This window comes from Silene latifolia, chromosome Y (assembly GCF_048544455.1).
Source record: "Silene latifolia isolate original U9 population chromosome Y, ASM4854445v1, whole genome shotgun sequence".
Classification (NCBI taxonomy): Eukaryota; Viridiplantae; Streptophyta; class Magnoliopsida; order Caryophyllales; family Caryophyllaceae; genus Silene; species Silene latifolia.
Genome location: NC_133538.1, coordinates 408155284 through 408167056, shown reverse-complemented (window position 1 = coordinate 408167056; position 11773 = coordinate 408155284). Strand labels below are relative to the sequence as shown.

Genomic DNA, 11773 nt, shown 5'->3' with positions numbered 1-11773 from the left:
CTCTACCTCTGCCATGCTTCTCCCAACACTTATCTTCCGTGTGCCATGATTTTTTGCAATGGAGTTTTGGGTGGATCGAATTTCGCAACCACTTGCATTGACGCCAAGCAACGGTTTCAAGAGTTTCTGCCTCGCCTTCCACAACTACCGGTTTTTTGACGGTACCCTCGATGAAACTTAACTTGTTTTTAGCATCGAGACCGTTCCGGACGCACCTGCCCACAACTGATAATTATCTCCATCAAAAGTTATTTGAGATAGAGATAGAGCTATGCTTTCACTAGGATGCAAATATAAAGGTGACGAAGGGGGTATGAACTCTGATTTTTTTATCGGATTGGATTAAAGCTCCAACTCCCTGTGTCATTTTCGAAAAGATTGGTTTTTTTTTTTTTTTTTTTTTTTTTTAAGAAAGAACAAAACAGCCACGATTATTGCTCTGATGCCATGAAGAACGAAGACACAAAGGAATGGAGAAGATTGATAATGTATTTCATTGATATCAAAGTATACAATACCACAGCATAGTTACATCTACAAAATATTTACTTCCTAAAGGCATGCCTATAAACTAGGTAACTAATAATATGGTTAACTAAAATAGCTAAGATATTATTCTCCTAATATAACAATAATAACAATATTGCATTATATGGATAAGATCCTACAATATTGTTTTAAACAATATTGCATTATATTTCGGAAGCTCTTCGATACTTTCTTCGGCAACACAGAAATGAGGGTTCGCCTTCTTTTACTTACTCTTTTTCACTTGATTTATTCAATATTATCCTTAATCTGATTGTTTAATTAGGGTTTGTCGATTTTGTATCACTGTGCTATTTGATCATGTCTGATTTTTCCACTTTGTGTGATCGTTGCGAATCGTTGCGAAGTAAATTATATCACTGTGCTATTTGATGGTCTATCCTCTTCTCTTAGCCCTTATATCGTTCCCATTGACCCTGTAAAATGAAGTTCCGTCTTGTTCTTCCCCTTCAGTTCTTTCAGAGATTTGCATTTATTTGACTGTCAGTAAAATTGGTAATCAGCTGTCCTCCATAATAATTTGAAATCTGTGTTTTTTTGTACCAGCTTTGACGAAGAGGTGAAAAGAGGCATTCATGTTGGAACTGAGCAGGACGTCAGCTCAATCAGTTGAGCTAGGAACTAAGGTAGACTGTCCTATCTTATTCCTGCGCATCATCCTCTTTTGAGAAAAAAATGGCAAGAAGTTCTCAAATTTGTTCTGTAAAGTTCATGCTGGGTATCAAATCTATGTAATAGAAAATCTCATTTTTGATGTTGTAGTTCTAGCTGCATGTAGTTCAAATTTGGCTGCAACTTCAGATACTTCAGTTTGTTATCTTTCAGCTTTCTAAAAATTATACTCACATACTATAAAATTAATAAAAACCTAAAAAAAAAAGAAGCAAATCCTTGGTTTATCAAAGGAAGTGGCTCTAAGCTTACTAGAGTCCATAACGACTCTAGCATGCTTTTGTGCTAATTAAGTTATCGCGTCAAGCCTCTCACAAGTTGACACATGGAACATGTAAGCTTAGTAAACGAAAGCGAATTTTGAAGATTAAGAAGAGACGAGGTGGTGATCGGCAGAAGTATAAGTTTGATGAGGAAGGTTTTGGTGAAGGCGGGTTATGGCGCAGGTCGATACTCGATATTATTGGGGGAAAGTGTGACCCTCTTAACTTTTCGGGTGTTATTAACTATGATCATAATGGTAGCTTATAATTTTTCAGCTACCTTTTATGCTAATTTTGTCAAACAGAGCCATTTTCTGAATGTAACCGACTTAATTTAAGTAAACTTATATGATATAAATCAAACTAAATTGAGCTAAAAAAAAATAATATTACTTTTTTTTTTGGATAAATTAGGTATATCCTAACTTACTTAACCAAGGCAACTTATTTATATTGTTCTCCTATGACTTTGATTGTCAACTTTTACGATCAATTACCTCTCATACTATGTAAATGTTTGGTGTCGAAAATATATTACACGTTTTGTTTATTTGACCAATCTTGATCAGTTGATTAAATTGAGGTGAAAAGATTACGCTTTTGTTTCGATAATTACAAAATTGGCAGATAATCGTTTGTTGCTTTTAAGATCAACAATTGAACAAGTAGATTGAGTCGAAGGAAAATGTCGAATCTGTATAGGATTTCAATGAAAAGGTAGATTATGTGTTTAAATTTTAAAAGTCGTATTAATAGCGGATTCAGCTGTGGGGAAATCACAGTTTACTTCAGGCTCTTGAATTTAAGTTTAACCACTGAACTCTGATCTTTAGTTGTGCAAATTCTAATCAGAGATATAGTAGTGATAGGTACTATATAAGCGCAGTTTCTGTGGATGTTTTATAGTAGTGATGCTTTCTATAATATGAGGCATTCCAAATGAACAACATGAGTTCATTGTTGCATGAGTACTACCAACTTACCACCGAACACAACTTGAAGTGCAAGACAAGAGGTTGTCTCCGAGTCGGATTCAGCTATTTTATGAAGCACTTGTATAGGTGTCCATGTTTCATATTCATGGTTATGTGTTGAGTGTCGGACACTCGGACATGGTACACGAGCTAATATAATGTGTCGGAGTAACATAGTCCACCTGTACGTCTTTGTATATATCTGTTAAAATTCACCAACTCCTACTCACTAGCTTACCTATTCCACCAACCATGGCAAGTATGAAATCAAAGTAGCATCAAAGTGTGGTAGGTAAGTCAAAGAAGTGAATAGCATTCACCTACCTTACTCATTTTACACATGTGTGTAAGACTTTGTGTGTAGAAGCAAATCAAGCCATTATTTCAATAGTGTGTTGTGTAGTATAAATAGCTAGCATTTGTGTGAGTAATGAATTCACAAAAACAAAACAAACAATAAGAGAGTTTGTGAGAGTTAGTGAGTCCATAGAAATATTTGTGAGTTAAGAGTGTGAGTGTTTATTTATAATTGGTATATTTCCAATTTATTTGAGTGATAATAAAATTATTGTAAGAGTGCAATTTATTATTATCGTCTTACTCTTTTCACATAATATTTTTCATTACGCTTCCGTATAAAATACACTCTGATTCGCTACATTTGGCATCAGAGCCAGTAAGGCGGAGTGTTATTTATCTTGTCCAAATATTGATCCGGGATCAATATTATCTTAGTGTGCACAGTCCGGGACTGTGAAGCAAATTGGTCGGGGATCAAGCTTACTTGATTGAGCCGGGCGTCATCAAGTCACCATGGGAGATATCAACTTTTCAACTAGTGGTATTGAGAAGTTAAACAATGGAAATTACAGTACGTGGAGCACACGTATGCAATTCTATCTGTTGGGACAAGATCTTTGGAGCATTGTTGGCGGTGGTGAAACCGCCAAACCAGCTAAAGAAGAAGAGCTTAAGAAGTGGAAGGTCAAAGCCGGAAAGGCTATGTACGTGTTAGCGGCAACCGTCGGGGACGATATGCTGTACCGCATCAAAGATGCAGAAACACCAAAGGAGGCATGGGACATTTTAAAAGAGTTGTTCTCAAAGAAGAATGATTCTCAACTCCAGTTGCTCGAGAATGAGCTAATGTCGGTTCGACAGAATACCATGTCGGTAAACGAGTGGTTTACCAAAGTCAAAACTTTGTGTGAGCAAATCACAAAGTTGGATCCTGAAAATCCAATCACGGATACCAGGATGCGAAGAATTATTATCTTCGGTTTAAGGCCAGGTTTCAGTACTCTTGTTGCAGCAATTCGAGGTTGGGCTACACAACCAACTCTTATTGAGTTTGAAAATATGTTAGCCAACCAAGAAGCTCTAGATAAGCAAATGTCTGGAGCATCCATCAAGGAAGAAGAAAAGGCTCTCTTTGGTAATAAAAAGTCATACCAAGGAGGTGACAAGAGAAATTCTGAGTCGAGTTCTCAAGGCAGTTCAAATAGAAAGCCAGGAGGATTCAGAAAAGGCCAAGGAAGAAGAGGCTTCCAACAAGGGGGAACTCGTCAAGATCGACAACCAGACCATCAAGGAGGTCAGGTGCGCCCAGATGTTGTTTGCTACAAGTGTAGTAAAAAGGGACATTATGCTCGAAATTGTTGGTCAAAATCGGCAGAAGGAAATGTCGCAACATCAAACGAGCACAAAAATGATGAAGTTGAATGGGATGTTCAAGCTTCATATTCAGTTGAACAAGAAGGTTCAAGCAAGAAGTCGACAGTGCACGAAGCAATGGCATTAGTCGCGGAAAGTGATAACTTAATCAATTATAAAGATGATTGGATAATTGATTCAGGTTGTTCGAATCACATGACGGGAGACAAAGAGAAGTTTCTAAGCATGTCAGAGTACAAGCGTGGACGAGTTGTTGTGACTGCAAATAACTCGGAGTTGCCAATCACTCATATTGGCAAGGCCATGGTTATCCCAAGATATAGTAACAAGCAAGTTCATCTTGATAATGTTTATCATGTATCAGGTATGACGAAAAATCTAATATCGGTGTCACAACTAGCAGCTTCGGGAAACCATGTGGTTTTTGGGCCTAATGATGTGAAAGTGTATCCAAGTTTGGAGGGAAATTCATCTCCTATCATGGAAGGGCGACGTTTGGAATCTGTCTACGTAATGTCCGCTCAAACGGCATATGTAGACAAAGCTAGAAAAAATGAGACGGCTGATTTGTGGCATGCACGCCTGGGGCATGTAAGCTACACCAAACTGAAAGTCATGATGAGTAAATCAATGCTCAATGGCCTTCCTCAACTTGATGTGAAAGAAGATGTAGTTTGTGCTGGGTGTCAATTTGGCAAAGCACATCAGCTACCATATGAGGAGTCAAAGTTCAAGGCGGAGACACCTCTGGAGTTAATTCACTCTGACCTATTTGGTCCGGTGAAACAACCATCAGTTAGTGGTTATCGTTACATGATCACTTTCATTGATGATTTCTCAAGATATGTGTGGGTTGATTTTTTGAAGGAAAAATCAGAAGCTTTTGACAAGTTCAAAACTTTCAAAGAAAAAGTGGAAAAAGAAGTTGGCAGCAAGATTCAATGTCTACGTACAGACAATGGGGGAGAGTTCACATCCACAGAATTCACACGATATCTACAAGATTGTAAGATCAAACGTCAGTTGACGTGTCCAAACACTCCACAATAGAATGGAGTGGCAGAGAGGAAGAATCGACATCTCGCTGAAACATGCCGAAGTATGGTACATGCCAAAACTGTACCTCCACGTTACTGGGCTGAATGCATGAAGACAGCTGCACATGTGATAAATAGGCTACCACAAGCGAGACTAGAATATGTCTCTCCATTTCAGAAGTTGTGGAAGCTAAAACCTGCTGTGAGTCATTTCCGAGTTTTCGGGTGTGTATGTTATGTCTTCGTTCCAGATCATCTTCGTACCAAATTTGACAAGAAGGCAATTCGTTGTATCTTTCTTGGGTACGATGATCAAAGGAAAGGTTGGAAATGCTGTGATCCAACTACTGACAAGTATCATGTGTCAAGAAATGTGGTGTTTGATGAAGCATCATCTTGGTGGTCACCACAAGCCGTGTTACTGCCAGACTCAAAGGAGATTGAGGAAAAACTCAAGGATAAGATAGATGATCAGTTAAGCGAGAGTGATGGTGAATCAGAAAGTGAAGAATCTCAATCTTCACCATCAAAAGAGAAAAGTCCTTGGAGAACAGGAGTACATCATAGAACTCCTGAGGAAGTAAGACCGAGTCAGGTTGAAGATGACATTATCCAAGATAAGGATAGTCAACAACAAGTGAGGAGAACTAGCCGGCCACACAAGCCAAATCCTAAATATGCAAATACAGCAATGGTGGAGAACACCGTGAAAGAGCCAAGTAGTTACGATGAGGCCGCTCGTAGCAAGGAATGGATGAAGGCTATGGAAGAGGAAATACAAGCACTTCATCAAAATGAAACTTGGGAGTTAGTGCCAAAGCCAAGTGATGTTAAACCCATTTCATGCAAGTGGGTGTATAAAGTGAAGACCAAGCCAGATGGTTCTATTGAAAGGTACAAAGCACGACTAGTAGCTCGAGGATTCTCTCAGCAATATGGGCTAGATTATGATGAAACATTTAGTCCGGTTGCAAAGATTACAACTGTACGTGTTTTACTAGCACTTGCAGCTAGTAACTCATGGAAATTGTGGCAGATGGACGTGAAGAACGCATTTCTTCATGGAGAGCTAGATAGAGACATATACATGGATCAACCAAAAGGGTTTGAGAGTTCTGATCAACATTATGTATGTAAGTTGAAGAAAGCTCTTTATGGATTGAAGCAGGCGCCACGAGCATGGTATGGTAAGATAGCTGAATTCTTATTGCAAAGTGGTTATTCAGTTGCTCCTGCAGATTCGAGCTTGTTTGTGAAAGCTCGAGATGGAAAGTTATCAGTGGTCCTTGTTTATGTGGATGATCTTATCATCACTGGAGATGATGATAGAGAGATTCATCAAATAAGATCAAATCTCTCAATAAGGTTTCATATGAAAGAGCTTGAAGAGCTAAAACATTTTCTTGGTCTAGAGGTAGATAGAACCAAAGGTGGAATATTTCTCTGTCAACAGAAATACGCCCAGGATATTTTGGAGAAGTACGGGATGCTCGATTGCAAACCAGTGTCGACTCCAACCGAGATTAATGTTAGATTGTGCTCTACAGAGGGAAAAGATTTAGAGGATGTGACGATGTATAGACAACTCGTGGGAAGTCTTATATATCTCACATTGACTCGACCTGATATCGCTTACGCGGTAAGCGTGGTTAGTCGTTTCATGCAAAATCCAAAGAAGTCTCATTTGGAAGCAATACGACGTATATTGAGGTACATTAAAGGAACAATTGACTATGGAATATTGTACCCAAGTGGTGAATTATCTGAAATTCACGGGTATTGTGATGCTGATTATGCCGGTGATCATGACACACGTCGATCAACTACCGGGTATGCGTTTAGTCTTGGTTCCGGTGCTGTTTCGTGGTGTAGTAAGAGGCAACCTACTGTATCATTGTCGAGTACAGAGGCAGAGTATAGGGCAGCAGCGATGGCAGCACAAGAGTGTGTGTGGCTAACACAACTCTTGAAGGATCTATATCAACCAGTTGATTCTGGAGTGAAGGTTTATTGTGACAACATGTCAGCAATGAGATTAGCAGAAAATCCAGTTTTTCATGCTAGAACAAAACATGTTGAAGTACATTACCATTTTGTACGAGAAAAGGTTCTAAGGGGTGAGATTCATCTGGACTATGTCAAGACCGATGATCAAGTGGCAGATATCTTTACCAAGGGTCTGAGTGGACCAAAGTTTGAGAAGTTCCGAATGCAACTTGGTATGACTTCTAGACTAACTCTGATATGAGAGAGTAGTCGTTGAGGGGGAGTGTTAAAATTCACCAACTCCTACTCACTAGCTTACCTATTCCACCAACCATGGCAAGTATGAAATCAAAGTAGCATCAAAGTGTGGTAGGTAAGTCAAAGAAGTGAATAGCATTCACCTACCTTACTCATTTTACACATGTGTGTAAGACTTTGTGTGTAGAAGCAAATCAAGCCATTATTTCAATAGTGTGTTGTGTAGTATAAATAGCTAGCATTTGTGTGAGTAATGAATTCACAAAAACAAAACAAACAATAAGAGAGTTTGTGAGAGTTAGTGAGTCCATAGAAATATTTGTGAGTTAAGAGTGTGAGTGTTTATTTATAATTGGTATATTTCCAATTTATTTGAGTGATAATAAAATTATTGTAAGAGTGCAATTTATTATTATCGTCTTACCTTTTTCACATAATATTTTTCATTACGCTTCCGTATAAAATACACTCTGATTCGCTACAATATCAACATCTCAAATTGTTATATATTAACATCTCTGAGATACAATACAAACTAAAGCATAAGGTAGGATACAAAATTATCATCTTTCATGGTGTGGGACGATCATACATGAGTATTGGTTTTATTAGGAGTAATCTTTGATTCTTTTTAATGTGGATGGATTTTAGTTGATATATTTCCATTTCATGATATTGATTCAGCTTGGCTTTGACATCATGATTTAGAGCGACGAGCAGCAGCTATGGAATTACAGTTGCAGATAAACCGAATAAAGGCCGTAGTTTCTAGCAGCACTATTAAGGCACTTACTAAGTGATAACGAAAAAGACTAGGTCGCTAATATACTAGAATTAACTACCAAATTAACAATTTATAAGCCTAACTAAACTTTACTAACTTCAAGCAATAGGGTAGTAAATTGGCAAGTTAGGGTCGAACCCAAGGGAAGAACTTTTGAACTAAAGACTTGAATTTTAACTATAAAGCAACTAATTAGGACTTTATGACTAATCACAACACTAACTACAATAAGGACCTACTAATTATATTTATCAACAAACAATGCTTATGAACAATGGTTAACATGTAGTATGACATAAATGGAGAAAGGGGTTTTGAAGTAGAATAAGGGAAAATAAAGATGCAATTCTTATCATAGAAGCAAAACAACAAACACTAGATGTGCAACAATCAAATATGGGAAAGACTTGGTATAATTCTCTCTTAGTAATCCAACAATGACAAAGTTTGACTCTTTTCTCTCTATTGTTATCTATCCAATACTATCATCTCAAGAAATTGACACACACAATTAAACCATATATGTGAGTCCTTCAATTCCAACCACAACTCATTAAACCATGAATAAAGACTAGAATTGAGCATGAAGCTTTTGCCAAGAGATGTAAGCTAGAATCAAATCCTACTAGATTAAACCATACTAGCAAGAAAAGACATGTAATTTCCTACTTGAAATATGCATCCTTTAAACCAAATCAACATATAACAAGTTTGCTCCAAACAATTCTAGATAGATTAAACCATTTCTCTAGAATTTGCAATAGATGGGTAAATAAGATGCAAGAGTGATCAATTCAAACATTCATCTACTCAACATAAGAATTTAAGAACAAAGGAAAGAACAATAGATAAATTGAGAGAGTTTTAAGAGTCTTACAACATCAAAGTTGGATACTTTGATTAAATTACACCAAGTAAAGGGAGATTAGCCTTCCATCTTCTTAGTAAAACCCAAGAATTGAAGAAAGATTAACATCCAAACTAAAAGATTACAAATTTCTTAATAAAAATCCAAGCTTTCTTAACACACAAGCCTTTTTGAATTACTCCTAAAACAAGATGATTTTTAGGTCTCCAAAATGTGAACTATTTATAAGGTCGCATTACACGAATCTAGGGTAATACGGGATTTGGGCTTAATTTTAAGCCAACGGGCTTAATAAAAGTCACGAGCACAAAGACAACGGCGATCTGCTGCGGATGAGTGGCAGATCGCCACGGCAGATCGCCGTCTGGAAAATGATCGCCATGGCAGATCTTTGCTTGATGGTGGCGATGCCAAAACCGCCTCGGAACAATTTATTTCTTCACTTCCTCAACACGAGTTCTTCACTACTTAGCCTTCATGCTTCCTAGCAGGGGATGTCGGCTCAGAATCGGTTCATGTGAGGTCGTCTCCGCATGATTGCTTGTCTACTAGTGTGGCTAGAGGTTCACTCTTTGGATTCCGGGCTCCATCCTCATACGCAGCTCCACACGTGAATCAAAACGCATTAGTTATGACAATCATCGGGACGGGAAGATTAACTCTTGATTCCGACAAAAGACCCTTAATTAAAAGCATACTTGGCCTAAAAAGGCCCTAGTGACTCGACACTTCTTGACTCTATCAAACTCCCCCACACTTGGACTTTTGCTCGTCCCGAGTAAAACTCAAGAAAGCATTCGGCAAGTCCACAAGCGGGTGTAGGAGAGAATGACCACTCTTCCCTCACCTCTTCCTCCTTATATCTCCCTCTTGAACTACCACCAATTAAAGAGAAAATCTAGACTCAAAGGTGACACAAACTCTTCTCTCACTCGTCCTCCTTATATCATCCCTCGCACAAGACACGACATGACTCCAACTCCGACTCATTACTCAACTCCACCCTTCTTATATCGCCAACAAGAGATGGCCACTCTCACCTTATCCCAAGGTGTAAGCAAAGTGGCCTAAGCAACTCCTAAAACATCCTAATTCACCACTTATATCACCCCCTTATTACTCCAAGCTAGGTATGATCATGCTACTTGGTTGGCCACACTCCGAAATAAATCAACAACCAAAGTAGCCAAAGCAAAAATCCACCGATTTGGGACAAGTTTTGTGACTCAAAAAGAAATTAAATCCTATTCTAGCCTCCTTCCAAGACCCTCCTTATCACTCCCTTCTTATCCCTCCATCTTTTTGGTGTTACAATTTTCAATTTTTCAATTTTTTTGGTGAAAATCCCTCATTTTGCCTAAGGTGCCCTTTCGGGTTTTCACCTTAGCTTTTCCTTTCCCCTCATGGTGGCTCGCAACTCATTTCTTCATTTTACCCGGAATGCCCTTTCGGGTTTTCATCCCGTCCTCGGCCACCTTCCCAATCTTGCCTAGGCGCCCACCCTTGTGGGTTTTCACCTAGCCGGGATTTTCGTTGTTTTTTTTTTTTTTTTTTTTTTTTTTTTTTTTTTTTTTAACCAACAAGAAATTTACATATAATACAATCCAAATTCCTCCCCCACACTTACATTCCACATTGTCCCCAATGTGGAGGAGGCAAACACTTCTTCTTCTTCAATGAGAACCCGAGGCACCCCCTTGATCATCGGTGCCTTGGTTCTTCCACCTTCTTTCTCTTCTTTCTCTTTCTCTTATTGCCCGGGCATATTGTTGGTCCACATCTTCTTGGGTGATAGAGGGTGGGATGGTGGGGTGGAGAGACATGCCAAATAGACCACTAACTATCCCAAGTGTGTCTTCTTGGGTCCTTGCATCATAGTATGAATCTTCGACATACTCTTGATATCTTTCATTTTGGACCCCAAATTGTTGGTCCATTTGGCCTCTCCACTCATTTTGCTCCTTCCACATGTTGGCATTGGCCGTCATTGTTTGGTCAAGTTGTTGTTGCCAAACACGGTTAGCCTCTTGGTTAGCAATCATTTCCCTCATCAAAGCCGTTTGATTTGTTGCGGCCTCCTCTATCAACTTCCCCCTATCATCAACCACACTTCTCCATTGGTCAAGATTCTCCAACCTTGGTGTTTGTTGTTGTTGCCAAGATTGGAGATTCTCCACACGCCCACTTATGGTAGTGAACACCTCTCTCGTCTCTTTGAAATAATCGTACATATTTTGTTGCCAAGGAGCAACCGGGTCATGAGAGCCCTCCCCCGCTTCATACATGGGGGTGTCCATGTCCACGGGAGGGGCATTGGGTGCCTCCTCTTCATCCTCATCGGAGGCAAAGTCCGATATATCCATCCGACAAAAGAAATGCCTACCATGGGTGCCACTTGGCAAAGGAGAGTTTTTAGGCCTTGGAAGCCTCAAATACTTTTGCTTGTCGGGGCCCAACCAAAAACCTTTAAGGGGGTTTTGCCTTACTTTCTTGAACATCTTGCACTCCTCAAGAACAATGTCATTGTACAAGGGAAGACCCTTAGTCTTGAAAATGTCTTGGGATTCATCAATGTCCCCCTCAAAGTGTGCCACAAAGAAGGTGATTGCCCCCCCACAATTTATACTCCCTCCCGAACTTTTGGTCTTGTGAACCATGCAAGCATCAATAAAAAGTTGTACCCAATCGGGCACTCCTACCCCCTCCGG

General features: G+C 39.1%; 1 long non-coding RNA gene across 1 annotated transcript; it reads left to right on the top strand.

Moving 5' to 3' along the window:
• Positions 1-664: 664 nt before the first annotated feature.
• Positions 665-8210, top strand: LOC141626344 (uncharacterized). The gene is made up of 3 exons (XR_012535940.1): positions 665-742; positions 1096-1175; positions 8098-8210. It is a non-coding gene; the product is annotated as an uncharacterized LOC141626344 (long non-coding RNA).
• Positions 8211-11773: the final 3563 nt, after the last annotated feature.